This window comes from Ranitomeya variabilis, chromosome 5 (genome assembly GCF_051348905.1).
Source record: "Ranitomeya variabilis isolate aRanVar5 chromosome 5, aRanVar5.hap1, whole genome shotgun sequence".
In the NCBI taxonomy this organism is placed as follows: domain Eukaryota; kingdom Metazoa; phylum Chordata; class Amphibia; order Anura; family Dendrobatidae; genus Ranitomeya; species Ranitomeya variabilis.
Window position 1 is genome coordinate 576,771,433 of NC_135236.1, and position 25,621 is coordinate 576,797,053.

The window sequence follows — 25,621 nt, forward strand, 5'->3', positions numbered from 1 at the left end:
TCGCCGTCGTCGTGCGGGTCCTCGACTTCGTGTTGGGGACTTGGTATGGTTGTCTTCTCGTTTTGTTCCTATGAAGGTCTCCTCTCCTAAGTTTAAGCCTCGGTTTATCGGTCCTTATAAGATCTTGGAGATTCTTAACCCTGTGTCTTTTCGTTTGGACCTCCCAGCATCGTTTGCTATCCATAACGTCTTCCATCGGTCGTTATTGCGGAGGTATGAGGTACCGGTTGTTCCTTCGGTGGAGCCTCCTGCTCCGGTGCTGGTGGAGGGTGAATTGGAGTATGTTGTGGAGAAGATCTTGGATTCTCGTGTTTCCAGACGGAGACTCCAATATTTGGTTAAGTGGAAGGGTTATGGTCAGGAGGATAATTCTTGGGTAGTCGCCTCTGATGTTCATGCCACTGGTTTAGTCCGTGCCTTCCATAGGACTCATCCTGATCGCCCTGGTGGTTCTCGTGAGGGTTCGGTGACCCCTCCTCAAGGGGGGGTACTGTTGTGAATTCTGTTTTTGGGCTCCCTCTGGTGGCTGCAGATGGTACTGGGTGACTTGCGTTCCCTACGGTCTCTGGCATCCACCTGTTCCGTCAGGAAGTGGGAGTTCCTATTTAACCTGGCTTCTTTGTCATTCCCTCGCCGGCTATCAATGTATCAGTGTGTCTCTGTTACCTTTGCTACCTGCTCCTAAAGCCTACAGGACAAGCTAAGTCTGGATTTCCCTGTTTCATGTTTGCTTTCATGTTTTTAGTCCAGCTTGCAGATATGTAATTCTCTGCTGCTGGTTGCTCTAGTGGGCTGAAATTACCACTCATGTACCATGAGTTGGCACATGAGTTCAAGTAATTTCAGGATGGTATTTTGAAGGGTTTTAAGCTGACCGCGCAGTTCACCTTTTGTATCCTCTGCTATCTAGCTTTAGCGGGCCTCATTTTGCTGAATCTGTTTTCATAACTACGTTTGTGCCTTCCTCTCATTTCACCGTCATTACATGTGGGGGGCTGCTATTTCTGTGGGAATATTTCTCTGGAGGCAAGAGAGGTCTGTGATTCTTCTGATAGGGGAAGCTAGATCTCCGGCTGGCGTGAGACGTCTAGAGCCCCCCCAGGAACGTTCCCCGGCTGCTGCTAGTTGTGTGTTGAGGTTCAGGATCGCGGTCAGCTCAGGTTCCATCACCCTAGAGCTTATCCTGTTTTTGCCCATGTTCTTTTGTTAATTCCCTGCCATTGGGAACATGACACCCGTGTACCCCTGGAACCTATTTAAAAGTTCATATAGCCTATTTATATATTTTATTTAATATTAATAAAGCCATGATGGACTACGCTGTACCACGCTACAAGCTAACCAGTCGACACTTCTTTTGCGAGAAAAGCCATCCCAAACCCTCCACCAGCATGTAAAAGACCGCATTGTCCATGCACTCTGGAAATCTGTGAGTACAAAGGTGCACCTGACAACAGACGCATGGACCTGTAGGCATGGCCACAGAAGGTTACGTGTCCATTACGGCGCAATGGGTTAATGTGGTGGATGCATGGTCCACAGGGGACAGCCTACTAAAACTGTCTGCAGTCCTTAATTCAAATTGTCCTCCACTGTCTAAATCAGAGCTTCAACCTTCTGGCTCTCCTTAAGTGCTTTTTTTAATAAAATTGGTGTTTGTGGCCTAATACCTCTGTTTGACGCTCCCTGGTGTTTGTCCTCAACTGTATAAAGCTGAGCTTCAACCTTCTGGCTCTCCTTAAGTGCTTTTTTTAATAAAATTGGTGTTTGTGGCCTAATACCTCTGTTTGATGCTCCCTGGTGTTTGTCCTCAACTGAATAAAGTTGAGCTTCAATCTTCTGGCTTTCGGCCTATAGTATCAGATATTAGACTGCATTTGGCCTTCAACTTTGGTTAGGGCCTACTAACGGTGTCTGCCCCTCCCTGGTGTATGTCCTCAACTGAATAAATCTGAGCTTCAACCTTCTGGCTCTCATTAAGTGCTGTTTTTTAAAAAATGTGGTGGTTAGGGCCTACTAACGGTGTCTGCCCCTCCCTGGTGTTTGTCCTCAACTGAATAAAACTGAACTTCAACCTTTTGGCTTTCGGCCTATAGTTTCAGATATTAAACTGCATTTGGCCTTCAATTTTGGTTAGAGCCTACTAACGGTGTCTGCCCCTCCCTGGTTTTTGTCCTCAACTGAATAAATCTGAGCTTCAACCTTCTGGCTCTCATTAAGTGCTGTTTTTTAAAAAATTTGGTGGTTAGGGCCTACTAACGGTGTCTGCCCCTCCCTGGTGTTTGTCCTCAATTGAATAAAGCTGAGCTTCAACCTTCTGGCTTTCGGCCTATAGTATCAGATATTAAACTGCATTTGGCCTTCAACTTTGGTTACGGCCTACTAACGGTGTCTGCCCCTCCCTGGTGTTTGTCCTCAACTGAATAAATCTGAGCTTCAACCTTCTGGCTCTCATTAAGTGCTGTTTTTTTTAAAATTTGGTGGTTAGGGCCTACTAACGGTGTCTGCCCCTCCCTGGTGTTTGTCCTCAATTGAATAAAGCTGAGCTTCAACCTTCTGGCTTTCGGCCTATAGTATCAGATATTAAACTGCATTTGGCCTTCAACTTTGGTTACGGCCTACTAACGGTGTCTGCCACTCCCTGGTGTTTTCCTCATCTGAATAAATCTGAGCTTCAACCTTCTAGCTCTCATTAAGTGCTGTTTTTTTAAAAAATTTGGTGGTTAGGGCCTACTAACGGTGTCTGCCCCTCCCTGGTGTTTGTCCTCAACTGTATAAAGCTGAGCTTCAACCTTCTGGCTTTCGGCCTATAGTATCAGATATTACACTGCATTTGGCCTTCAACTTTGGTTACGGCCTACTAACGGTGTCTGACGCTCCCTGGTGTTTGTCCTCAACTGAATAAATCTGAGCTTCAACCTTCTGGCTCTCATTAAGTGCTGTTTTTTAAAAAATTTGGTGGTTAGGGCCTACTAACGGTGTCTGCCCCTCCCTGGTGTTTGTCCTCAACTGAATAAAGCTGAGCTTCAACCTTCTGGCTTTCGGCCTATAGTATCAGATATTAAACTGCATTTGGCCTTCAACTTTGGTTAGGGCCTACTAACGGTGTCTGCCCCTCCCTGGTGTTTGTCCTCAACTGAATAAATCTGAGCTTCAACCTTCTGGCTCTCATTAAGTGCTGTTTTTTAAAAAATTTGGTGGTTAGGGCCTACTAACGGTGTCTGCCCCTCCCTGGTGTTTGTCCTCAACTGAATAAAGCTGAGCTTCAACCTTCTGGCTTTCGGCCTATAGTATCAGATATTAAACTGCACTTGGCCTTCAACTTTGGTTAGGGCCTACTAACGGTGTCTGCCCCTCCCTGGTGTTTGTCCTCAACTGAATAAATCTGAGCTTCAACCTTCTGGCTCTCATTAAGTGCTGTTTTTAAAAAAAATTGGTGGTTAGGGCCTACTAACGGTGTCTGCCCCTCCCTGGTGTTTGTCCTCAACTGAATAAAGCTGAGCTTCAACCTTCTGGCTTTCTGCCTATAGTATCAGATATTAAACTGCATTTGGCCTTCAAATTTGGTTACGGCCTACTAACGGTGTCTGACGCTCCCTGGTGTTTTCCTCAACTGAATAAATCTGAGCTTCAACCTTCTGGCTCTCATTAAGTGCTGTTTTTTAAAAAAATTGGTGGTTTGGGCCTACTAACGGTGTCTGCCCCTCCCTGGTGTTTGTCCTCAAATGTATAAAGCTGAGCTTCAACCTTCTGGCTTTCGGCCTATAGTATCAGATATTAAACTGCATTTGGCCTTCAACTTTAGTTACGGCCTACTAACGGTGTCTGCCGCTCCCTGGTGTTTTCCTCAACTGAATAAATCTGAGCTTCAACCTTCTGGCTCTCATTAAGTGATGTTTTTTAAAAAATTTGGTGGTTAGGGCCTACTAACGGTGTCTGCCCCTCCCTGGTGTTTGTCCTCAACTGTATAAAGCTGAGCTTCAACCTTCTGGCTTTCGGCCTATAGTATCAGATATTAAACTGCATTTGGCCTTCAACTTTGGTTACGGCCTACTAACGGTGTCTGCCGCTCCCTGGTGTTTTCCTTAACTGAATAAATCTGAGCTTCAACCTTCTGGCTCTCATTAAGTGATGTTTTTTAAAAAATTTGGTGGTTAGGGCCTACTAACGGTGTCTGCCCCTCCGTGGTGTTTGTCCTCAACTGTATAAAGCTGAGCTTCAACCTTCTGGCTTTCGGCCTATAGTATCAGATATTAAACTGCATTTGGCCTTCAACTTTGGTTACGGCCTACTAACGGTGTCTGCCGCTCCCTGGTGTTTTCCTTAACTGAATAAATCTGAGCTTCAACCTTCTGGCTCTCATTAAGTGATGTTTTTTACAAAATTTGGTGGTTAGGGCCTACTAACGGTGTCTGCCCCTCCCTGGTGTTTGTCCTCAACTGAATAAATCTGAGCTTCAACCTTCTGGCTCTCATTAAGTGATGTTTTTTAAAAAATTTGGTGGTTAGGGCCTACTAACGGTGTCTGCCCCTCCCTGGTGTTTGTCCTCAACTGTATAAAGCTGAGCTTCAACCTTCTGGCTTTCGGCCTATAGTATCAGATATTAAACTGCATTTGGCCTTCAACTTTGGTTACGGCCTACTAACGGTGTCTGCCGCTCCCTGGTGTTTTCCTTAACTGAATAAATCTGAGCTTCAACCTTCTGGCTCTTATTAACTGATGTTTTTTAAAAAATTTGGTGGTTAGGGCCTGCTAACGGTGTCTGCCGCCTCCCTGGTGTTTGTCCTCAACTGAATAAATCTGAGCTTCAACCTTCTGGCTCTCATTAAGTGCTGTTTTTTAAAAAGCTTGGTGGTTACGGCCTACTAACGGGGTCTGCCGCTCCCTGGTGTTGTCCTCCACTGTATAAAGCTGAGCTTCAGTCTTTAGGCTTTTGGCCTATAGTAGCAGATATTAAACTGCATTTGGCCTACTAGTGTGGTTGGGCCCTTAAAACAGTGTCTGCTGCTCCTGGGTTTGCAACTCCACTGAACAAAGCAATGCCGCCTGTTTAGTCCTGTTACCAATTTTGAACTGCCTTTAGCCTACTTTATTCTTTGGCCCTATATCTGTGTTTCCTCCTCATCCTGCCCACTGCCCAGCCACTGCTACATGAGTCTGCTGGTACATTGACCTAGACCACTACATTCCCCTTGCACTCTACACAGCCAGAATCTGACCCTGCTGAAAGTCAGGTTCCCCTTCCCGCATGTTATACCACCTTACACAGGGACAAAGAGGAAGGTGCAGATGAAAGTGCAGGTTCCTTCATCAGGTGGGGGGGCATACTCGTTGGCGACGTCACTGGCACAGGGCCCCTCAGAGTACGCAAAAGTGTCGCTGCTGGTGGGAGGCGCCCCCGCTGTGCAAACACACCGCTGTACTTTGAGGGGCCCTGTGCCAGTGCCAATGCCAACGAGTGGGCCCCCCCTGCTTGCTTAGGATCACAGCACTTGCAAACTTGACATACTTACCTCTCACTGCTCCACCGCCGTGACGTAGTCCACGTTTCCTGGGCCCACTAAAACCTTGAACCAGCCCTACCCCCCACAACTTTTGCCAAATGACCCCCAATTTCCAATGCCCAACTATTATTATAAAGTTAATTAAGATTGACAAGCTTCAGAAACAAGAATGGATGTTTTTGGCATTAAAATGGGCACTGTAGGTGTTTTCCTGGCCTCCACTCACTGTCGACTATGCTTCCCCATTGACTTGCATTGGGTTTCGTGTTTCGGTCGATCCCCGAATTTTAGCGATAATCGGCCGACTGCACTCGACTCGACTCTGGACAAAGTCGGGTTTCGCAAAACCCGACTCGATCTTAAAAAAATGAAAGTCGCTCAACCCTAGTCAGAATAAACTTACAAATACTGTGGCAGAAGCAGGAGTCGGGCGATTCTGCGGCAGTCTTGGTCCGACGATCACACTTCCTTCCCAGGCTGGTGCGGCAGGTTTTGCGGTGGTGCTCTTTCATACGGGGGGCTCCGCTGGCATTTTGTGAAAGTCCAGAGACCCCTGTACATCCATTGTTGCAATGCGACGGCCTCCGGGAAAATGGCCGCTTGGGCGGTGCATGTTCAGATTGAGATCTCAGCAACGAGATCTCATCCCGAGATCTTGTTTCCCGAGATCTCTGGACAAGATCTCATTGCCAAGATCTCAATCTGCTGCAATGTGGTGGCCTCAGGGAAAATGGCCGCCGGGGGGACGACACATGCTCAGACTGAGATCTCATCTCGAGATCTCGGGATGAGATCTCATTGACGAGATCTCAATATGAGCATGCGCCGCCCTCAGTGGCCATTTTACCAGATTCCACCGCATCACAGCAATGAATATGCAGGGATCTTCGGGCTTTCACAAAATGCCGGCGGAGTCCCTCGCACCACAGAGCACCACCGCCGCACCTGCCGAACCTGCCGCACCTACCTGGGATGGGATTTCCCGGAGGCCACCGCACCTGCCTCACCAGCTTGGGACCACCGAACACTCCCTGTAACCACGCTCCACCAGCGCTACAGATCTCCCCGGTAAGCTGAATTTGGACAGTAAGATGACCCCCCATTTGACACATACATTTTTTTCCCTATTTTCCTTCTGAAAATTTGGGGTGCGTCTTATGGTCCAGTACATCTTATAGTTTGAAAAATATGGTACTGTTTTATTTTACTGTGTTCATCATATGGAATATATAACGTATATAGAGCGGGTCGTTCCAGATACAGCGATTCCAATTATGTGTACTTTTTTTGTTTATTTTGTTTTATCACAAACACTGTGTTTTGAGTGGCAAAACAGATTTTTTTGTGTTTATTTTTTTACTTTTTTACGTATTTTATTTTATTTTTTTTTCAGTTTTCTTACTTTGTCCCACCGTGGGGCATGTATCATTTTTACTTTGATCACTGGTCTCATACACTGCTGTACTCAAGCAGTGCATGAGACTGTCAGTGTCTCATTAGCACTGCCTGTGAGAGTTAGCTTATTGCTGGATCTCACAGGTCACCATACTCTGGGGTCATCACATGACCTCAGGGTGCCATGGTAACCATCAGGACCCACGATTCTCATCACAGGGCTCCAGTGGTTACTAAAGGGTCTTGTGACCCCCTTGCAACACGATTGACAGCAGTATTTAAGCAGTTAATCGGCCCCAATCGGTCACAAAACCATCGGGGTTCGAAACTGCTGGATGTCAGCTGTCATATACAGCTGACAACCTCAGGAATCACTGACACCGGGCAGCGCTATTCCCTTATTCCTCATCATCATTTTAAAATGGCAATGAGGTACAACGTACCCTTAACGACCACCCTTTTAACACATATCGGAGTTCATTAAGGGGTTTTAAGTCAATATTACAGGATTATTCGAACAATAGTCTGTGTTTCCTTGACCAACCATAGAGCAAACACATGAATTCAAAAGTCAACATATAGATAAGTCTATGCCTCCTGTATTACTGAATTTACATATGGATAATTAAGATTAAATGTGTTATCACACCAATGTTTTGACCTCATCCCATACTTAAGAAAACAATAAGGCTATGTGCACACGTTGAAGATTTTGCTGTGGATCCGCAGCGGATCTGCAGCTGCGGGTCCGCAGCAGCTTTCCATGCTTTTACAGTACCATGTTACTGTAGCGCCCCCACCGCCGCAGGGCTGAGGGGTACCCGGTACCGGGCCTGTATGAGTCTCTGGTGTTCTGGGGTTGTCACGGTGGCTAGGCCCAGTCCGTGACCCTGCCGAGGGGCGCACAGTCAATAATGTGCCGGGTGACGGTAGTGATACTGTAGTAGTGCGTGTAGTAAATAACGAGGACACCAGGTTGCAGTCTCTTTACCTCTTTACTGAAGATCTCTGGGTCCTCAGTCTGGAATACGGTTCACCAGGCTGCGCAAGTCCGGCCGGTCCAATGGCACCTCCAGAGTTCTCTTCACAGGTGGAAATCGGTGCCTTCCTTCTAGCGCTATGTGTTGTGGTCCTTCCCTGCTGTGCTTACAGAAAGTCCCCCACAACTGTTGTGTCTGTTTCTTAAGTTCCCTCACAACTCGATTAGATGATGTTCTGCTAATCCTCCGTCCCTCCCTGATGTTCTGGTTGGAACGGCACCCGTTTGACGGGTAGGCTCGGAGCTCTTCCGGGACCCTAGAGTCGCCCCTCTCCACAGGTTGCCCCCCAAGACTGCATAGGTGATTTAAGGTAGACAGCCCGCCTTAGACTGACTGTCCTGCCGCTGTTTGGAGTATTGCTTGAAGCTGAATGTTATGATACTCCCTCGGCGTTCCGGCCACCGGTAGTGCGCCTCAGTAGGATGTTGCTTCGGTCTTACAGCACGACTCCTACTGGTATTTCTCCTTTTGCGTGATCTCGTTTCTCACTCAGCACAATCTATCTCACTTCTAATCCTTCCTTGGGCACCGCCGCTACCCGGAGCAGGCACGGTCCCGTTACGTTCGTTCAAGTTGCCAAGCCTCTGTCAGGATCCCACCCCTGACAGAGACCCTACTGTATCTTCCCCCACAACACCCTCTGCCACAAGGTGTTGCCAGTCAGCTTTCTGATCTAACTTCCTGCCTGACCCCCAGTTTACCCACTATGGTGGGGAGTGGCCTAGTGAATAGAACCCTTAGCTCCCCCCGGGGGCCCGACTTTGAAATGTATTGGTGTCTGTGATACCTGATCAGATGAACTCCTTCAGTGCCATCAGACGCACCATAGCTCCCCATAGTGGCGGAGCCACAGTACTGCAACGACCAGGACTCTGGGGCGCTGCATTACCCTATGGAAACCGCAATCCGCAGTGCCCATGCTGCGGAAAAAAACACGCGGAAACGCTGCGGGTTACATTCCGCAGCATGTCAATTCTTTGTTCGGATTCCGCTGCGGTTTATACCTGCTCCATAATAGGAATCTGCAGGTGTAAAACTGCAGGTGGAATCCGCACAAAATCCGCATAAAAACCGCAGTAAATCCGCAGGTAAAATGCAGTGCCTTTTACCTGCGGATTTCTCAAATCCGCAGAGCTCCAAAATACATGTGCACATACCCTAACAGGATAGGAAATTTTAAAGTTAAGTTATTTTGTTATCCTCTGCCTAAAATCCTAATTACTACTATTTATAATTGACTGGATTTGATAATGTTGAAAGAAATCCAGTAGTCTGTTTACTATTGAGCAACAATTTACAAATTACTGCACAGATTTACAATGTGGACAAAAGTATTGGATCACCTACACATTAGATCTTTATGACGTCCCATTCTAAACCCACAAGCGTGAATATGGAATTGCACTCCTTCCTTTGCAGCTATAACAGCTTCTACTTTTTTGGGAAGCCATTGTACTCAATTTTGGAGTTTATCTGTGGGAATGTTTGAGGATTTGTGAAATCAAACATTCATCTTAGAAGAGAGGGCATTGTTCTTCTTCCAAGTTGATGTTCAAAAGTACTCAATGGGGTTGAGGTAATTGCTCTGTGGAAACCAGTCAGGTTCTTCCACACCTCACTCACCCAAGCATTTGTTAAAAACCTTGCTTTATGCATTGATTAAAGGGAACCTTTCCCCCCCCCCCCCCAGCATTTGTAACTAAAAGAGTCACCTTGTGCAGCACTAATGCTGCATTCTGAAAAGGTGGCTCTTTTAGTTCGGGTCCCTGGCACTGCTGCGATAATCGTTTTTGAAATTTGTCCCTCTTACCTGTGAAATCGTCCGAGGGGCGCCTGGGACGCTACTGAAGGAAGAGGAGGTGGCGCCTGGCGCGCAGAGGCCATGAGTGACGGATGTGAGGCATCTCGATTAGGGGGAAAGACCTGCCCCCCAGACGATTTCACAGGTATGAGGGACAAAGTTCAAAAGCGATTATCGCAGCAGTGCCAGGGACCCGAACTAAAAGAGCCACCTTGTCAGAATGCAGCATTAGTGCTGCACAAGGTGACTCTTTTAGTTACAAACGCTGGGAGGGGGGGGGGGGTGACAGGTTCCCTTTAAGAGTCATATTGGAACAGAAAATTACCTTTGTTAAGCTGTTTCCAAAGTTGAAAGCATAAATTTGTCCAAAATATCTTGATATGCTAAATCTTTAAGTTTTCCCTTCACTAGAAATAAGGGGCCAACCAAGGCCTGCCTCTGATAAACTATCCCATGGAATTATCCCTCCTCCATCAAACTTTACAGTAGGCACAATGTAGTCACATGGGAAATTTTCTCCTGGCATTTACCAAACTCTGGTTCATCACTTAAAAGAACAAGTTTCCACTTCTGTAGGGTCCAGTAAGGGTATGGTTTACACCAGTCCATTTGACTCTTTCTTGGCATTGTGCTTGGTGATATAAGGCTATCAATGCAGCTAGCCTTTCAAACCCATGTCATAAAGCTCCTTCTACACAGTTTTTGTGCTGAAGTTAATGCCAGTAGAGGTGAAATCTTTAAGTTATTGGCTCAGCAGAGCATTGACGACTTTTATGCACTTTAAGCATCTATACTTTTGTGAATCCACTCTGTAATGTGGTCTTTGATTTTGTGGCTTTAAAGAGATCTGCTACTTTGTGGATTTCAAGTGGTCTGCTTTGGTTCCTAAACGCTTCCGAATGTCAATGTTATCACTCACAGACTATGGCAATATTTAGGAGGAGAAACACTTCATGAACTGACTTTGGTTAACAATTAAAGTACCATGCTCAAGTTCAGTGAGATCTTTAGAATGACCTTGTAAAAGCAAACTACATAGCTGCATAGATTTTATGCATCTGTAGCAACGGGACTGCACTAAAAAACCTAAATTCAGTTTTCAAGGCACATATCTTAATACTTTTGCCCATAAATTGTATAGTATATGTAAACGTTTCTAGGATAGAAAAAATGAGTCTTTATTTATGCAGTCAAACCAGCTGTGCTGCCACTAGTGAGTATGATTACAAGGCCTCTCTGCTCCGTACATGATCAATTGCACATGTATGACCTAAGGTAATTCTTGTTCCTTATCATTTATGCTATGAATTTTGTGTATGAGCAGCCATCTTCCCTACATAGTGTTTGATTATGTATTTCTTTAGATGAACATAGCTGAATGGAGACATCTCCCCATTCAGACTGGATAACGTCTTCCTTCTCCATCTGTCTATTTGTGGGATTCAATCTGCAATCTCAACAGAGTTTTTAAGCGGTAAACTTTAGCTTTAATGATTTAATACAGTGTATATGACTCATTAAAAACCCTATAACTCATGTCGCACCAACCATAGTAACACATTTTCAGTCATTCAGGTTAAAGACAGGATCCTTTTTGACATTCATTGTATACATGTCATATACCATCACCTGACCATTTGGTCTTGGGGGTAATAAACAACCTCTCTCTGTGCACACATCAGGGTATTAATGAAGCCAAACATAGAAACCGTTCTAAGACTTATTTTCATTTCGTCTGTATCCAAGACTTAATATTTGGATGGATGCCCTGGCACTTTCAGATGTAACTTTTATATGAGGTCAAATGTATGAATTAAATTACAACATGCAGTCTTTGTGCATTATTCTAAAGGTCTACCTTCTTGTCCTCATAACAGCAATGACTGGTTGAGGCAGTAATTCTATAAAACCTCTGAAGGTGTTCTGCGGTACCTGTCACCATGGTATTATCATGGTATTAACCCCTATCCAACCTGAGACATATCGATACATCCAGGTGACCTAGTAATTACTCACCTGGGAAGTATGGATACGTCCAGACAATCTTGCGTGCACAGACACTGTGTGCGCATGATCGCAGCCAAGTGTCAGCTAAATGCTGACAGCTGACAGCAGACATCCGACACTCACTGCTAGGAGCTATCCTGCACTGGTCCCGTCACTTTAACCCCCTCGCTCGACCACAGCATTTCGGGAGCAGGCAGAGGGAAGAAAGCCCCTTTGACCTTGGTTCTCAGTCGTTGCCATGGTGACCCGATGTCATCATGATGACATCCGGGTCACCAGTCACTATGAAGTTAGTTAGATCATGCACAGTACATGATCTAATTAACTTGTGTCTGCATCATTGACAGGCTATAAGGTATAGTAATGCTCCTGCATTGCTATCTAATATATAATTGCCTAGAATACTACTTCCTGCAATTTGTGCCAACTTCCGTGGCTTTGTCCGGCGCTATTGTCCGGAGCTATTGTTCGGAGCTATTGTCCGGAGCTATTGTCCAGAGCTAATGTCCGGAGATAAGTGACGTCACCAGTGTCCTACACCCAGGCAGAGCACAGTGGCCCCAGGCAGAGCACAGGGGCCCCAGGCAGAGCACAGGGGCCCCAGGCAGCATATGGGGCCCCAGGCAGAGCACAGGGGCCCCAGGCAGCATATGGGGCCCCAGGCAGAGCACAGTGGCCCCAGGCAGAGCACACTCCAAATCGGAGGCCGAGGGGCCCCGCCAACCAAATCGGAGGCCGAGGGGCCCCGCCAACCAAATCGGAGGCCGAGGAGCCTCGCCCACCAAATCGAAGGCCGAGCGGCCCCGCCCACCAAAGCGGAGGCCGAGGGGCCCGGCCCCGCCCACCAAAGCGGAGGCCGAGGGGCCCCGACCACCACATCGGAGGCCGAGGGGCCCCGCCCACCAAATCGGAGGCCGAGGGTCCCCGCCCACCAAATCGGAGGCCGAGGGTCCCCGCCCACCAAATCGGAGGCCGAGGGTCCCCGCCCACCAAATCGGAGGCCGAGAGTCCCCGCCCACCAAATCGGAGGCCGAGGGTCCCCGCCCACCAAATCGGAGGCCGAGGGTCCCCGCCCACCAAATCGGAGGCCGACGGGCCCCACCCACCAAAGCGGAGGCTGAGGGTCCCCGCCCACCAAATCGGAGGCCGAGGGTCCCCGCCCACCAAGTCGGAGGCCGAGGGTCCCCGCCCACCAAATCGGAGGCCGAGTGGCCCCGCCCACCAAATTGGAGGCCGAGGATCCCCGCCCACCAAATCGGAGGCCAAGGGTCCCCGCCCACCAAATCGGAGGCCGAGGGTCCCCGCCCACCAAATCGGAGGCCGAGGGGCCCCGCCAACCAAATCGGAGGCCGAGGAGCCCCGCCCAACAAATCGAAGGCCGAGCGGCCCCGCCCACCAAAGCGGAGGCCGAGGGGCCCGGCCCCGCCCACCAAAGCGGAGGCCGTGGGGCCCCGACCACCACATCGGAGGCCGAGGGGCCCCGCCCACCAAATCGGAGGCCGAGGGTCCCCGCCCACCAAATCGGAGGTCGAGGGTCCCCGCCCACCAAATCGGAGGCCGAGGGTCCCGGCCCACCAAATCGGAGGCCGAGGGGCCCCGCCTACCAAATCGGAGGTCGAGGGTCCCCGCCCACCAAATCGGAGGCCGAGGGTCCCCGCCCACCAAATCGGAGTCCGAGGGGCCCCGCCCACCAAATCGGAGGCCAGGGGTCCCCGCCCACCAAATCGGAGGCCGATGGGCCCCGCCCACCACATCGGAGGCCGATGGGCCCCACCCACCAAATCGGAGGCCGAGGGTCCCCGCCCACCAAATCGGAGGCCGAGGGTCCCCGCCCACCAAATCGGAGGCCGAGGGTCCACGCCCACCAAATCGGAGGCCGAGGGTCCACACCAACCAAATCGGAGGCCGAGGGGCCCCGCCCACCAAATCGAAGGCCGAGGGGCCCCACCCACCAAATCGGAGGCCGAGGGTCCCCGCCCACCAAATCGGAGGCCGGGGGTCCCCGCCCACCAAATCGGAGGCCGAGGGGCCCCGCCCACAACATCGGAGGCCGATGGGCCCCGCCCACCAAATCGGAGGCCGAGGGTCCCCGCCCACCAAATCGGAGGCCGAGGAGCCCCGCCCACCAAAAGTAAGTGCGGCCCCAAAAGTAAGTGCGCCCCCGGGTGCAAAAGTAAGTGCGCCCCCGGGTGCAAAAGTAAGTGCGCCCCCGGGTGCAAAAGTAAGTGCGCCCCCGGGTGCAAAAGTAAGTGCGCCCCCGGGTGCAAAAGTAAGTGCGCCTCCGGGTACAAAAGTAAGCGCACCCTCAGCCCCGGGTGCAAAAGTAAGCGCGCCCCCCAGTCCCGTGTGTGAAAAGTGCTGCTGTAAAGCTGGTAGCGCTGTTCAAGCACCATGTATTTCCTTCAGGAAATGCCCATCTAATATATAATTGCCTAGAATACTACTTCCTGCAATTTGTGCCAACTTCCGTGGCTTTGTCCGGAGCTAATGTCCGGAGCTAATGTCCGGAGCTAATGTCCGGAGATAAGTGACGTCACCAGTGTCCTACACCCAGGCAGAGCACAGGGGCCCCAGGCAGCATATGGGGCCCCAGGCAGAGCACAGTGGCCCCAGGCAGAGCACAGGGGCCCCAGGCAGCCTATGGGGCCCCAGGCAGAGCACAGTGGCCCCAGGCAGAGCACAGGGGCCCCAGGCAGCATATGGGGCCCCAGGCAGAGCACAGGGGCCCCAGGCAGCATATGGGGCCCCAGGCAGAGCACAGTGGCCCCAGGCAGAGCACAGGGGCCCCAGGCAGCATATGGGGCCCCAGGCAGAGCACAGTGGTCCCAGGCAGAGCACAGGGGCCCCAGGCAGCCTATGGGGCCCCAGGCAGAGCACAGGGGCCCCAGGCAGCATATGGGGCCCCAGGCAGAGCACAGGGGCCCCAGGCAGCATATGGGGCCCCAGGCAGAGCACAGTGGCCCCAGGCAGAGCACAGGGGCCCCAGGCAGCATATGGGGCCCCAGGCAGAGCACAGGGGCCCCAGGCAGCTTATGGGGCCCCAGGCAGAGCACAGTGGCCCCAGGCAGAACATGGGGCCCCAGGCAGAGCACAGTGGCCCCAGGCAGAGCACAGGGGCCCCAGGCAGAACATGGGGCCCCAGGCAGAGCACAGGGGCCCCAGGCAGAGCACAGGGGCCCCAGGCAGCATATGGGGCCCCAGGCAGAGCACAGGGGTCCCAGGCAGCATATGGGGCCCCAGGCAGAGCACAGTGGCCCCAGGCAGAGCACAGGGGCCCCAGGCAGCATATGGGGCCCCAGGCAGAGCACAGTGGTCCCAGGCAGAGCACAGGGGCCCCAGGCAGCCTATGGGGCCCCAGGCAGAGCACAGTGGCCCCAGGCAGAACATGGGGCCCCAGGCAGAGCACAGGGGCCCCAGGCAGAGCACAGGGGCCCCAGGCAGCCTATGGGGCCCCAGGCAGAGCACAGTGGTCCCAGGTAGAGCACAGGGGCCCCAGGCAGCCTATGGGGCCCCAGGCAGAGCACAGGGGCCTCAGGCAGCATATGGGGCCCCAGGCAGAGCACAGTGGCCCCAGGCAGAGCACAGGGGCCCCAGGCAGAGCACAGGGGCCCCAGGCAGAGCACAGGGGCCCCAGGCAGCATATGGGGCCCCAGGCAGAGCACAGGGGCCCCAAGCAGCATATGGGGCCCCAGGCAGAGCACAGCGATATTTTGGACCACTGTGCGGTGTTTCAGACTCCCTGTGTGATGTCTGGGGCCCTGTTCTTAAGTATATTAAAGATTAAAGTAACTTTATTAAAGTATATTAATATAATATTATATTATATTATATTGAGTGATATACTCAAGAATGACATAATTTTTCAACATTTTATGGTTTCAAACTGTAAACACTCAGAGTTTTTTTTTACTTCAACCAGAAAACCTTAACGGTTCATAAAAAACTTGACTGTTCAGGATATGATAAAAGTCATAGTATTCTGAATCTTTAACTTATAAAGATACCTTTACATGGGGTGATTATTGGTTCCAGAGAGGCTTTCGGCCAATAATCGTACACATGGCTGGTGACAGGACAATACAATGTAAACGTTCAAAGGTAAACACTGATAACATTAAAATCTAATATATAATTGCCTAGAATACTACTTCCGGCAATTTGTGCCAACTTCCGTGGCTTTGTCCGGAGATAATGTCCGGAGATAAGTGACGTCACCAGCGTCCTACACCCGCTCAGGGTGGACAAAGATATATGCCTTCGTGGTGCGCGGCACTTTTCTGATTGGTTGCCGCCTGCCGCGAGCGACCAATCAGAAATGTGCCGTACTGTCAAGAATTGTCAAGAGCTGGTGAATGCAGCCATTTTTTGTTCTTTCTTACTATTATTTATTAATTGTATTATTCTTACATTTGAATAAATAAAGTATATATGGATTCTAGACTCCCGATTCTTTAGAATCGGGCTGCCATCTAGTAACTTATAACTGCGATTGGACTTCAGAAAGTGAAAGCCCATAGTGGGAATAAGTAAAAAAGGGGGAAAAAAAGGGAAAAAGTTTATAAAATATTTTGTTGAAAAAAATACAAAAATACAAAAATAAAAATATATTGTACCCTTAAATAAATATTTTTCTGAAAAAAAAAATATAAATAATGAAAGTACACATATTTGGTATTGTTGCTTCCAAAACGACCCGATCTATAAAACTGTCCTATTAGTTAACACCTTTAGTGAACACCGTAAAAAAATAAATAAAAAATAAGGCAAAAAAAATGCTGTATCATCATACCGCCAAACAAAATGTGGTATAAACTGCAATAAAAAAGACGAATATGAAGAAACATGGTACCACTAAAACATCTTGTCCCACAAAAAACAAGCCATCATACAGCTCCATCAGTGCAAAAACAAAAAAGTTATATCTCTCACAATAAAGCAAGGCAAAAATAATTATTTTTTCTCTAAAATAGTTTTTATTGTTTAAAAGCGCCAAAACTTTAAAAAATATAAATGTGGTATCGCTGTAATCGTACTGAGCTGAAGAATAAGGCTGTGGAATGATAAAAAAAAAAACAATTCCTGAATTGCTGGTTTTTATTCATTCTGCCTCCCAAAACTTGGAATATAAAATGATCAAAAGATGTCATGTGCCTGATAATGGTACCAATAAAAACGTCAACTCGTCCCACAAAAACTAGCCCTCGTATGACTCTGTCTGCCAAAATGTGAAAAAATTGTAGCTCTCAAAATATGGCGATGCAAAAACTAGTATGTCACAAACATAAAAACCTGTTGTAAATCTTGTATCGCTGTAATCACAACAACCCAAAGAATAAAGTAACCTAATCACGTATACCGCATGAGGAACAGCACAAAAAATAAATACAAATTCTTCACCTGCTGTTGATTCGTTCATTCTGCCTCCCAAAGATCGCAGAAAGGCTCAGCTCTGCTCACATTTACCCTGCACTCTACGCTGAACGCTTACACCAGGGTTTTCATGTAAATCTCTGAAATATGTGATTCATACGGAACCCCCGGCAGAAGATTTCCTATAAGAGGCATATGGAGGCACTGTGGATACCGTCTGGCCTATGATCCTGCGGTGTCCGTAATTTTAGGTGTGCATAAAAGTGCATTCGGCCACAGTTTTGTGCACTTTTAAAAAGAAAAGCACCGTTGACTGAGTCCAGAGTAAGTCTGCTTCCTGATTATAATGAATGGCTTCCTTGGAGACTTCATCTGATTGATGTCACTCAGAGATTTAAATGGAAACCCCAATGTAAGTGGTCAGCTTAGTGTGATCCCAACTGTTGAATATTTCCAATAAAGGCTTCAACTCAATTCACAAAAAAAAAGGAAGTCCAAACTCAGGTCCATCATCTGTCAATGGAAATATAGGTGACTTCCACGTAAATGGTAATACAAAGACTATGGAAAAGCAAAATGGCTCCTCACCCTCCAAAAGAAATTCAGCAAATTCTGCAGTCCCAAATCCTAATGCCCCCTCTCTTCTGAGCCCAAGTGTGCCTAAACCACATATAGCGTCCACATGTTTGGCATTTCTGTAGTGACGAGAGTCCACCTAATTTACCAATGCATATCTCCAGAAGCATGAGCTACTATAAGGTATTGGTCCCTACTGCGTACTGGTCAATACAATGGCAGTTTGCAATTTCCACATGGAGTCAAAATTGACACTACATGTGTAGATAAATTCCCAAAGGAGGATAATTTCCAAAATGGGGTCACTTGAGGGAGGGATTCTGCTCTTCTAGCTCTTAGGGGCTCTGTATATGGAATCCGCAAAGTATTTTAGGAAAATTTTCTCTCCAGGAGGTAAATAGCGCTTCATACCTACTGAGTCTCGCTGTGTGGACTAAGCAGTACTGTACATCCACATATGGGGTATTGCCACATTCAGTAGAAATTGTGGGACAAATTTTGCTGCCATTTTTACCCACTCTTGTGTGAAAATTTAAAATCTGAGCTAAAACTAAATTTTGGTGGTAAAAATGTAATAATTTTTTCTTCACTGCCCAATGTTATAAAATTCTCTGACACACCCGTGGTATCAATATGCACCCCTAGATGAATTTGTTGAGAGGTGTAGTTTGTAAAATGGGGTTACTTATGGGGAGTTTTGCTGTGCTGGCACCTCAGGGACTCTCAAAGTGGGTCATGGCACCCACAAACTATAACAGTAAAATCTGCACTATAATACGGCACTGCTTCCTTTTTAAGCTTTGTACTGTGCCTGAAAAGTATTTCCCAATTACATGTAGGTTATTGGCATACTCAGGAAAAAAATGGACCTCAGATAGTTGTAAAAATGTATCTTATTAGCCCTCAGAAAAATTAAAAACGTGGGGCTAAAGCAACATTTTAGTGGTAAAAATTAAATGTATTCTTTCTTCATCACTGAATGGTATAAAATTCTGCGAGGCACATGTGGTGTCAATATGATCACTGCACTCCTAGATGAATTCATTGGGGGGTGTAGTTTGTGAACATATGGGGGTTTCTGTTGTTCTGGCATGTGAGAGGCTCTGTCAATGTGACATGGCACCCTCAAATCATTCCAGTTAAATCTGAGCTCCAATATGGCGCTTCTCCCCTTCTGAGCTATGCACTGTGCCTCAAAAAGTAGTTTTCCCCCCATATGAGGTATCGACATACTCAGGATAAATCGCATAATAAGTATGGTGCAATATCTCCTTTTACCCTTGTGAAAATAAACAAAAAAAAATTGGGGCTAAAATAAAATTTTTGTGAGAAAATGTGATTTTTTCATTTTTACGGCTCAACGTTCTAAACTTCTGTGAAGCACCTGGGGGTTCAAGGAGCTCACCACACATCTAAATGCATTCCTTGAGGGATCTAGTTTCCAAAATGGGTTCACTTGTGGGAGGTTTCCACTATATATACACATCAAGGGCTCTCCAAATAGGACATGGTTTTGGCTAATGATTCCGGAAAATTATGCGTTCAAAAAGTCAAATGACACTCCTTCCCTTTCTGAGCTCTGTCCAAAAAAGTTTTCTCCATCATATAAGGTATTGGCATACTCAGGAAAAATTGCTCAACAAATTGTATGGTGAAATCTCTCCTGATAAATATTGCATTGAAAATGCAATATTTTGCTCTAAAAACATATTTGTGGGGAAATTTTTTTATTTTTTTTATTTTCACGGCTCAAAAATACATCTACATAAGTTCCCTGAGGGGTCTAGTTTCCAAAATGGTGTTACTTTTTTTCCACACTCCAAAACTGTGAAGCACCTGAAAGGTTAATAAACTTTTTGAATGTGATTTTCAATATATTGAGGGGTGCAGTTTTTAGAATGGTGTCAGTTTTGGGTATTTTCTGTCATAAACCAAAATAATGGTTTTGTAAATTTTGTTGGAAAAGTGAGAAATCGCTGATCAACTGTTAACCCTTATAACTTCCTAACAAAAAAAATCTCAAAAATTGTGCTGATATAAAGTAGACATGTGGGAAATGTTATTTATTAGCTATTTTGTTGTGATATATCTCTCTGATTTAAGAGCTCAAAAATTCAAAGTTTGAAAATTGCTAAATTTTCAAAATTTTAGCCAAATTTACGTTTTTTTTCACAAATAAATTGTCAAATAAAAAGTTGTGTCAAAGAAATTTTACCACTATCATGAAGTACAGTATGTCACAAAAAACATTCTCAGAATCAGTGGGATACGTTGAAGTATTCCACAGATATTACCCCATAAAGTGACAATGGTCAGAATTGTAAAAATTGGCCTTTTTATTAACGTGCAAACCACCTTGTGGGTAAAGTGGTTCATGCTCCAGGTGCTGAGCTTACTCCACATAGGGCATATGCCAGCTGTGTTACATAGCCAACATCTGACTCTAACAGCAGTGATTGTTTTTGTTAACCCCTTAAATGCCACTGTCAATTACTGACACCGGCATTTAAGTGCCAAAACCCAGCCACAGGTTGAGCCAAACAGAAGATCGCAATTTTTATTAAGTACTGCAATATGGCAAAATTGTAACTATTTGATTGCTAGCAATATAAATTGCAAGTTCAAATCCCCACTGGATACTGAATAAAAGAGTGGGGACAGTAAAACTATATATATATATATATATATATATGTATATATATATATATATATATATATATATATATATATATATATATATATACGTGCATTCTTTAAAATATAAAATAATGTAAGAGAAACAAACTCAAGCATTTCAAATCAATCCCTGCTCCCGTCATAAAATAAAAAAAGTTTAGTTATATATAATTATGAATATGTATAATTATATATAAATATGAGCATATATACTTTGCTTATTTTTTAACTGGTAAAGGGGATTTATAAAAAAAAGTGTGTGTGTGTATATATATATATATATATATATATATATATATATATATATATATATATATATATATATACAGTGCCTACAAGTAGTATTCAACCCCCTGCAGATTTAGCAGGTTTACACATTTGGAATTAACTTGGCATTGTGACATTTGGACTGTAGATCAGCCTGGAAGTGTGAAATGCACTGCAGCAAAAAAGAATGTTATTTCTTTGTTTATTTATTTTTTTAAATTGTGAAAAGTCTTTTCAGAGGGTCATTTATTATTCAACCCCTCAACCCACCAGAATTCTGTTTGGTTCCCCTAAAGTATTAAGAAGTAGTTCAGGCACAAAGAACAATGAGCTTCACATGTTGGGATTAATTATCTCTTTTTCCAGCCTTTTCTGACTATTTAAGACCCTCCCCAAACTTGTGAACAGCACTCAAACATGGTCAACATGGGAAAGACAAAGGAGCATTCCAAGGCCATCAGAGACAAGATCGTGGAGGGTCACAAGGCTGGCAAGGGGTACAAAACCCTTTCCAAGGAGTTGGGCCTACCTGTCTCCACTGTTGGGAGCATCATCCGGAAGTGGAAGGCTTATGGAACTACTGTTAGCCTTCCACGGCCTGGACAGCCTTTGAAAGTTTCCTCCCGTGCCGAGGCCAGGCTTGTCCGAAGAGTCAAGGCTAACCCAAGGACAACAAGGAAGGAGCTCCGGGAAGATCTCATGGCAGTGGGGACATTGGTTTCAGTCAATACCATAAGTAACGTACTCCACCGCAATGGTCTCCGTTCCAGACGAGCCCGTAAGGTACCTTTACTTTCAAAGCGTCATGTCAAGGCTCGTCTACAGTTTGCTCATGATCACTTGGAGGACTCTGAGACTGACTGGTTCAAGGTTCTCTGGTCTGATGAGACCAAGATTGAGATCTTTGGTGCCAACCACACATGTGACGTTTGGAGACTGGATGGCACTGCATACGACCCCAAGAATACCATCCCTACAGTCAAGCATGGTGGTGGCAGCATCATGCTGTGGGGCTGTTTCTCAGCCAAGGGGCCTGGCCATCTGGTCCACATCCATGGGAAGATGGATAGCACGGCCTACCTGGAGATTTTGGCCAAGAACCTCCGCTCCTCCATCAAGGATCTTAAGATGGGTCGTCATTTCATCTTCCAACAAGACAACGACCCAAAGCACACAGCCAAGAAAACCAAGGCCTGGTTCAAGAGGCAAAAAATCAAGGTGTTGCAGTGGCCTAGTCAGTCTCCTGACCTTAACCCAATTGAAAACTTGTGGAAGGAGCTCAAAATTAAAGTCCACATGAGACACCCAAAGAACCTAGATAACTTGGAGAAGATCTGCATGGAGGAGTGGGCCAAGATAACTCCAGAGACCTGTGCCGGCCTGATCAGGTCTTGTAAAAGACGATTATTAGCTGTAATTGCAAACAAAGTCTATTCCACAAAATATTAAACCTAGGGGTTAAATAATAATTGACCCACACTTTTATGTTTCAAATTTATAAAAATTTAACTGAGCAACAAAACTTTTTGGTTTGTAAGATTTATGCATCTGTTAATAAATCCTGCTCTTGTTTGAAGTTTGAAGGCTCTAACTTATTTGCATCTTATTAAACCTGCTAAATCTGCCGGGGGTTGAATACTACTTGTAGGCACTGTATATATATATATATATATATATATATATATATACACATATATATATGTATATATATATATATATATATATATATATATATATATATATATATATATATATATATATATATATGTAATATGCAGTAGCATGTAAAAATTTGGGCTCCCCTGGTCAAAAGTACTGTTATTGTGAGCAGTTAAACAAATTGAAGATAAAATGACCTCTAAAAGGCCTAAAGTTAAAGATGGCACATTTCCTTTGTATTTTAGGCAAAAAATATATATTTTCATCTTTTACATTTAAAAATTACAAAAAGGAAAATGAGCTGATGAAAATGTTTAAGAACCCTGTATGGTTAGTACCTAGGAGCACTCCCTCTTGAAATTATCACAACTTATAAACACTTTTTATAGCCAGTCAAGAGTAGTGTTGAGCATTCCGATGCTGCAAGTATCGGGTATCGGCCGATACTTGCTGTATCGGAATTTCCGATACCGAGATCCGATATTTTTGTGATATCGGGTATCGGTATCGAAACAACATTAATGTAAAAATGTGTAAAAGAAAGAATTAAAATAAAAAATATCGCTATACTCACCTGTCCGACGCAGCCTGGACCTCAGCGAAGGAACCGGCAGCGTTGTTTGTTTAAAATTTGCGCTTTTACTTGGTTACGTGAATTCCCGGCTTGTGATTGGTCAGGGCGGCCATGTTGCCGGGACGCGGACCAATCACAGCAAGCCGTGACGAAATTACGTCACGGCTTGCTGTGATTGGTCCGCGTCCCGGCAACATGGCCGCCATTAACCAATCACAAGCCGTGACGTCACGGGAGGCTGGACTTGCGCACTTTTTTAAAAAGCGCGCGTGTCCAGCCTCCAGTGACGTCCCGGCTTATGATTGGTCACGGCGCCATGTTGCCGGGACGCGGACCAATCACAGTAAGCCGTGACGAAATTACGTCACGGCTTGCTGTGATTGGTCCGCGTCCCGGCAACATGGCCGCCATTAACCAATCACAAGCCGTGACGTCACGGGAGGCTGGACTTGCGCACTTTTTAAAAAGCGCGCGTGTCCAGCCTCCAGTGACGTCCCGGCTTATGATTGGTCACGGCGCCATGTTGCCGGGACGCGGACCAATCACAGTAAGCCGTGACGAAATTACGTCACGGCTTGCTGTGATTGGTCCGCGTCCCGGCAACATGGCCGCCATTAACCAATCACAAGCCGTGACGTCACGGGAGGCTGGACTTGCGCACTTTTTAAAAAGCGCGCGTGTCCAGCCTCCAGTGACGTCCCGGCTTATGATTGGTCACGGCGCCATGTTGCCGGGACGCGGACCAATCACAGTAAGCCGTGACGAAATTTCGTCACGGCTTGCTGTGATTGGTCCGCGTCCCGGCAACATGGCCACCCTGACCAATCACAAGCCGGGAATTCACGTAACCAAGTAAAAGCGCGAATTTTAAACAAACAACGCTGCCGGTTCCCTCGCTGAGGTCCCGGCTGCGTCGGACAGGTGAGTATAGCGATATTTTTTATTTTAATTCTTTCTTTTACACATTTATATGGTTCCCAGGGCCTGAAGGAGAGTTTCCTCTCCTTCAGACCCTGGGAACCATCAGGGATACCGTCCGATACATGAGTCCCATTGACTTGTATTGGTATCGGGTATCGGTATCGGATTGGATCCGATACTTTGCCGGTATCGGCCGATACTTTCCGATACCGATACTTTCAAGTATCGGACGGTATCGCTCAACACTAGTCAAGAGTCTTTCAATTCTTGTCTGAGGGATTTTCATCCATTCTTCCTTAGAAAATTCTTCCAGTACGGTGAGATTCCTGGGCAATCTTGCATGCACTGCTATTTTGAGGTCTAGCCACAGATTTTCAATGATGTTCAGATCAGGGGACTGAAATTTCATTGAATCCAATCTTCCCTCTATGATTTAAATTTTTCCTGTGCCATTGGCTGCAACAAAACCCCAAAGCATGATTTAACCACTCTCATGCTTAACCCCTAATGATGAGCTAATTTTGACTTTAATGACCAGACCAAAGTTTAGAAATCTAACCAGTGTCACTTCATGTATTGCTAAGTTTTTAACACTAAAGTTTGGATACGGCTTTAAAGAAGGCTACTACTTGCGATATAATGCAATTTTATTTTAAAATATAAAATTAAAGGAATAGTATGAATGAATAGTATGATTGTGTACACTTTTGTATATTTTAACATAGAAAGGTTAAGTACATATAAAGATTAAATACATAAGATGATTAAATACATATAAAGATTAAATACATATACTTACATCATCATCAAGGGGATTTTAAACATCATCCATTTGGAATTTCAGAGAAGCAGCACGAAGACAGAGAACCCCTGGGAAATTCACAACACTGCACGGGCGTCCCCACTTATGCAAGCATCACAACACTGTATACGTGCACAGGTACCCCAGTATATGCTTCTGTATTAGGGTATGCGCACACTTTGCGCATTCCATTGCGGATTTTTCAGCGCGGATTCTGAAAAATCCGCAGGTAAAACGCCCTGCATTATATCTGCAGATTACCTGCGGATTTACTGCGGATTTTGTGCGGATTTCACATGCGTTTTCACACCTGCAGATTCCAATCATGGAACAGGTGTAAAACGCTGCAGAATCCGCACAAAGAATTGACATGCTGCAAAAAATAAACCGCACCGTTTCTGCACGGAATTTTCTGCAGCATGTGCACTGCGGATTTGGTTTTCCATAGGTTTACATGGTACAGTACAATGCATAGAAAACCGCAGCGTCAAATCCACTGCGGATCCGCAGCCAAATCTGCAACGTGTGCACATACACTCAGTCATATTTCTCTGGCCTTACATAGTGATTTGCACTATGTGTAACTCTGGTTTCACCCTGCCCTTCTAGTGGCCAGCTTTCAAGATAGGATGAAACCAAGATCCCGAGTAATCATCAGACAGTGGGCAATAAACCCTTAGAATATAAAAAAGCCACAAGGATTAGATAAAACCACCACAGACAGAGGTTAAATAAACCTTCATATTTTACAATGACAAACAGAAACATAGAACTCTTTGTGAGGTGAAAGGGCATCAGACAATAAGTAAACTGTTCTCAAGATTGTATCACTATGAGCATTGTTTCTGTCTAAATATATTACTAGAAATGCTGCTCTGTAATGGTTTAAATGCATTCTGTATTTTTCAATATGGACTCAAAATAGCCATTTTTATATTCACACTACACTTTATTAGGTTGTAACTCCAAAAACACTTCAACGGATCCCAATGATTCTGAGACTGTTTTTTCGTGACATATTGAACTTTC

The 25,621-nt window shown here is 46.0% G+C and overlaps 1 protein-coding gene and 1 long non-coding RNA gene across 8 annotated transcripts in view; one reads left to right on the forward strand and one right to left on the reverse strand.

Moving 5' to 3' along the window:
- The window catches only part of LOC143773855 (uncharacterized), a 103,146-nt gene extending 91,198 nt beyond the window's left edge, over positions 1-11,948 (reverse strand). The window contains exon 1 of the long non-coding RNA XR_013215405.1: positions 11,757-11,948. This is a non-coding gene — a long non-coding RNA (uncharacterized LOC143773855). The remainder of the gene's footprint in view (positions 1-11,756) is intronic.
- Positions 1-25,621, forward strand: part of LOC143776520 (teneurin-2-like) — a 3,926,626-nt gene that overhangs the window by 1,150,491 nt on the left and 2,750,514 nt on the right. The window lies entirely within an intron of this gene.